Raw genomic sequence first — 5,569 nt, 5'->3', positions numbered from 1 at the left:
AGTTCAATCTCCCTGTTTCACTTCCAAGTGCACACTTACTTGGAACTCCAGCTGGAATGGGACCTTACTTGGAACTCCAAGTGCACACTTACTGAAGGCACCAGATGCTGTAATGGGTAACCGCTTCATCAAGCTATGGTGGGCTAACAGGGACAGTGTTCCTGTTGACAGTGTAAGCAGTGGGGCCAATACTGCATCTGCAGCTCCGAGTGGTGTGACATCTGTTTCTAATAGAGGAAAAGAAAATCTCCCATTCATAGCTCCGAAGGTTGGTTCTGCACCTGGGATGACAAATGGTCCCAAGGCGCCACCTTCATCACAGAAGAAGCTGGACAATTTGGAGCTTTTGAAGGAGGAAATCCGTTTAAAGCAGGAAAGGTTGGACCGAAAATGGATCGACTTCCGCTGCAAGTTGTATAAGCTTGAGAAACAAGTAAGACTCGATTTCCACTATATATATATATAGGGCAATGTTCGGCAGCATACATTTGGGAGTCAAAATATTTCCTATATGGGTTAGAAGTTTAGGAATGGGCTGATTTTTTGTGTGGATCTCTTTGGCGAGGAGATCATCCAAACAAAAAATCAGCTAAATCCGAAACTTTTCCCATATAGGACAAATTTTGGCTCCCAACGTTGGTTCCCTCATTGGCTATTGAACCATCGGGGCTATTGTGGTGGGGAATGTGGTGGTGGCTTGTGGACAAGTGATGATGGTGATTTGTAATGTAGGGAGGAGATGGAGGAGGAGGATGTTTCTTGGGTGGTGGAGGTGGTGGTGAATGGTAATGGTAGTTTGCTGTGTGGTCTCTAATGGAAGACTTAGAGAAATCATTACCAATCTTCGTCTCTAATCATGATAGACTGCCACTTAATTGTTCCTGGAGCCTTCATCAACTAATCTTCAAGTAATTTAATTGTTCTCTTTGAGATGTGTTGGTTCTATCTGGATTTCCATGTTATAATTTTAACTAGATTTCCCGTGTTGTATAGCTTAGAGAAGACATGAGGAATGGTGTTTATGTTGAAAACCTTATAGAATACAAAGTGAACACGATCAAGGATGTTGTCGAACTTCTGTTAAAGGTACATTTAGTGGTGAAATCTATTGATTTTGTTATGAATTATTGAAGCATAATTTGTTTTTAATACTATGATTCACATGTTGTGAATTGTATATAATCTATCCATCGATGATGATTCACATTTGGAGCATGGCTTGTCTGATGATGATCTAATCTATCCATGTTTCTTATGTTTTCCTTTATGAATGTATTTTATACATGTTAATCCTATTTTAATATCAAGATTGTAAGTGCTTATATCTGTGATATGAGTTCAAAAGGAAGTGGTGTTTATCATTCATTCTTTTGGTACTGTAGTGCACTTACTTGGGCTTTCTTTGGTCGCTGTCAAAGATAAAATGAACTGAATTTCACTCTAATTTCATTTTCTACATTACAATGCATATTATGTCCCAACTACTCACTAGTATTATTGTATGAGGTTAATGATCCAAGCACGAAGAATTTGTCAAGCTCTAACTAAATATCTTCCCTTAATGATTGGTTATTTTGCTCTTTCTGTTCCTTCCGGGCTAAGTCTTTATTGGTGAGCAGGCCTTCTCATCCTCCCTTACTTGTCCATATGTCTTATACTGTTGAATTCTGCTCATCTTCTATGAAGATACTATAATTTTATCATATTTTCTCATGTTACTCAGGTTCACAAATAACATTTTGAGCATGGCACAACAGATATATCTTCAAAAGCTAGACGGTGCAAATAATCCATTGAAGCAGTTTAGTGATGGTACCATTAAAAGAATTCAGAAGTCTGTAACTGAAGTAAACTCAACCAAAGCTGTGAAACCTAGAGAAGAAGAAAAATTAACTTCAGCTAAAGGAACAAGAGGCAAGGAGAAGGTTGGAAAGGGAAGAAGAAAATAGGAAAATAGCAGAATTGAGATGCAAGTTATCCTGCAATGCTCAAAACTGATTTTCTGTCAGAATTGAGATGCTCCCTTTGCAATATGATATTCAAAGAGGCTGTGATGATACCTTGCTGCCAGCATAGTTTTTGTGAAAACTATTGACAATACACTATTATACAAATTCAGAACATTTAGGAGTTTGCAATGGTTAAGATTTTGTAAACACGTTTAATTGTCCAATTAATTAGTTACAACAGTGTTGTTGGTGTTACATTATTATATTATTTTGAGTGTCATACAATGTTTTTGATGGAATTTGTGTTTCATGTAGAAGCAAATGGCAACTTCAAAGCTAAAGCCATATCCTAGGTCAAATAAAAAACATGTGTATGTTTTGTTGATCTCCTAATTGATTGATCAAACTAAGATTGTTAGTTGGTTCCAGATATGCACTTTGTGGTATTAGGTTTCCTTGTTTAAAATGAAGATTGAAAATCAAATGGATGGAGGTAAGAAGACAAGTATGTAGGAAGACACAATGATCGATGATCAGTCAATGTAGTGAGTTGTAGTTTTTAGATGGCAAAACCATTATTTTTAGTCAATGTAGTGAATATTAGAGGCACATTATTACCACTACTATTACTAATGCTTGCACTGTTAGGACTGCTCTATCTACTATTTCTCTTGCAACTACAATTAATATTATGGCATTTCTTATTTCTCAATTGTATATGGTGCTCATGAATATATACATCCCCTACAACTAGACCATGCTTTAGCCCATAAAATATGACTCAAAGAGGATTGATCAAATATTGCATCATCAAGATGTTGAGGTATTGATCCATAGATACAACATGCTAAGTCTACAGCCTTAAGAGCTTGATTCAACTGGTCATCCTCCTTATAAACTCGTCCCAGAGTTAAATAAGAATCGACAAGCAAAGTAACAAGTCTCCACAACTTATGATCCATTTTAGATTTTGGAAGCCATTCTCGAATATCGCAAACATCATCACCACAAGCACTTTTTGAGTTTTGAACATGGCGTTGATACCTGATAGCTTGGGATACATGGTGTATTGCATCCTTTTTTGTAGGGATGTCAAGCTAATCGTAACATTTCAAAATCAGCCTCACGAATTGTTCAAAATAAAATGTCCAGACTACCCATTTCAGCATAAACTTCATTCTTAGTGTAATCATGTCTATAGACATCCAAACATGAACATAATATTAAATTCAACAACCAATAAAAAAAAATGGATCCTTGAGCTCAGAGCCCACTTTCCTCAAGCCGTCTTTTAGTTCATCAAACGTTAATATTTCACTGTTGTTTGTGTCAATCATTTTGAGCAACTCTTTCAAACCGGCTATTTCTTCCTCCTTTAGGATTTTTGCAATAACCTGCAAAATGAAATTGTTGTGGCAAGCAATTAATGAACAGAAAAAAAATGAAACGAAATTCTTCATATGTATATATATTAGGAAACAAGGAATATAGGGAAAATTGCTCATAATGGCAGCAAAAGTTTAGGATTGTGAAACTTCAGAGTAGAACAATAAAGAAAATCCCTAAAAACCTAATTAAGACTTCCAAGATCCAATAAGACCGTGAGCTTCCCAAGCTCAGGGGGGATACGCCCACTGAGCTGATTATCATTCAGTTCCCTATCCATGAAAAATGGAGAGATTAACTGAAGGGAGAAAAAAGCCAATTAAAACTGAAACACACATTCACCCACACAAACAATGTATAGGTCTTTCTCATGATGTGCAATCATTGACGTGTTGGGGGAGGGGTTCGATTCCAATAGTAACAGACCCCGGACTCCCACCCCTAATATTACCTCAATTGGAAGATTCTAAATGTCCAATTATAGATGTCTTCTTTTGACCAATAAGAATTTTCCAATTGGAGTGAATTTTGAGTTTGGAGACATAGCTGGGAGGAACCAATTGAATGTAGGTCCCCTTGAACATATTCCCACAATGGAGGAAGATAATAGAGGATGCACATTGTTGCATTATATTATAAAATAATGATTCAGAAATGTCCATATAGATAGTCATTTAGAAATTTTTCCTTACAGATAATGAAGGTTAGTCATGTTTCCCAACTCGAGAGGAATGGTTCTGGTAAGTTTGTTACCTTGCAAGTACCTAAAAGGGAGATAATCCAATCAGAATATCATATACCATTCATAGATGATTTTGGAAGGAAGAAAAATATTGATTTAAATCTTAAAAATAAATGCAACCTACAATTTTTCAATGTAAGTCAAATTTCCTAATATGTCTGGAATGGGTCCACTCAAGAGATTGCAACTAAGATCTCTGGATTATGGGAAGAAAAGTAAGAAAGTGAAAAAAATATATATCTGCAAAAGATGACTAAGTAGGTAATTGAAAAATGGGAACATGAGACAAATGGAAGAAAGTAGACTTCAGTTAGTAGAACATAGTAAGCAAAGATTTAATTATTTAAGATTGTAGCATAGTAAATTTACAGTGCTTACAGCACAACGAGTGCCTGCATCAGTCTAATCACAGACATAATTTTTCCAGTAAGTCTATTCTCCTGCAAAGATCTTCCATCCACCAAAAAAACAGACAAAGAATAATCACAAAAATGGGTCTAAAAGACTTCGAATCCCAAACTTAATGTCAAAAACAAATAGAGCTGTTGACTACATACAGTGTAGCTACTTGTAAAAACCAATGTTGAACGGTATCTCTCCCATGAGCATATTGTAGGATAAGTCCCTACCAATAACAGGAACAGATGCAACTTAGATATCAACAGATTACCTATCTAAATGTAATCAACCCAAGCTTTTCCAAATCGATGAACCCAAAGATTTGGAATGGTGAACATACAACAATACGATTTAATCGATAAGAGTAAAATTTCAATAAAAAATATAATGGACACAGTAACAACTAATGACAGATTTTAACATATGGAAAGATTTAACATATATGGAAATATCGTTAAATATGGGAGAAATTAGAGAAGTATGTAGCACATAGGCCTTGGAATGAGGTGTTCAATAAACACAGACATGTAGAAACTATTATAACAGCAACACCTTGACCATCTACATAGAACTCTAGGTCATTAGATAATCAACTTCAAGATACTTTTTTTTTATAGTCAGTATTATTTAGTAAAAGGCGAAAGTGATATCAATCTGCACACATATATGCACCAAATCTTGAGAACAAAAGAAAAAATGAATATGTAATCTAAACAAAACAAAGGTATCAATAGAAATTTTGATACCAAGCAATGCTTACCGTGTTGCTCATGTCGACGGTGTCAAGATGACCACCTTAGTTAAGGTCCTCAAGTATTGCTTACTATGCGACTGACTTCTTTCATGTAAATTTTTAGCTAGCAATTAATTAAGGTAATTTTTTAGGAAATACAGCTACAAGATACAGTAGCATTGAATTTGTTAAGACACCATAGATAATCCCAAAGCATAATCTACATTATTTAGCAATCTTTTGAAAAATGATTTAACTTTATCAATATCGTGAAGTTAGCATTCCACAATGCACCTATCAATTTCATTCTCATTGAGATTATTAGACTCTATCTGCTAATGTAGTGGCCCAATTAATCTT

General features: G+C 35.3%; 1 long non-coding RNA gene across 1 annotated transcript; it reads right to left on the bottom strand.

Annotated features, from left to right (window-relative positions):
* Positions 1–2,678: 2,678 nt before the first annotated feature.
* Positions 2,679–5,332, bottom strand: LOC147400440 (uncharacterized). The gene is made up of 3 exons (XR_015179001.1): positions 4,202–5,332; positions 4,028–4,099; positions 2,679–3,343 (listed from the first exon to the last, which is right to left on the bottom strand). It is a non-coding gene; the product is annotated as an uncharacterized LOC147400440 (long non-coding RNA).
* Between the last annotated feature and the right edge of the window lie 237 nt (positions 5,333–5,569).

The sequence above is a fragment of the Akebia trifoliata genome, chromosome 6 (genome assembly GCF_017979445.1).
Source record: "Akebia trifoliata isolate Shusen 1 chromosome 6, ASM1797944v1, whole genome shotgun sequence".
NCBI lineage: Eukaryota > Viridiplantae > Streptophyta > Magnoliopsida > Ranunculales > Lardizabalaceae > Akebia > Akebia trifoliata.
Note: the sequence above shows the minus strand (reverse complement) of the source record. Positions and strands in the feature narration are given on the sequence as shown.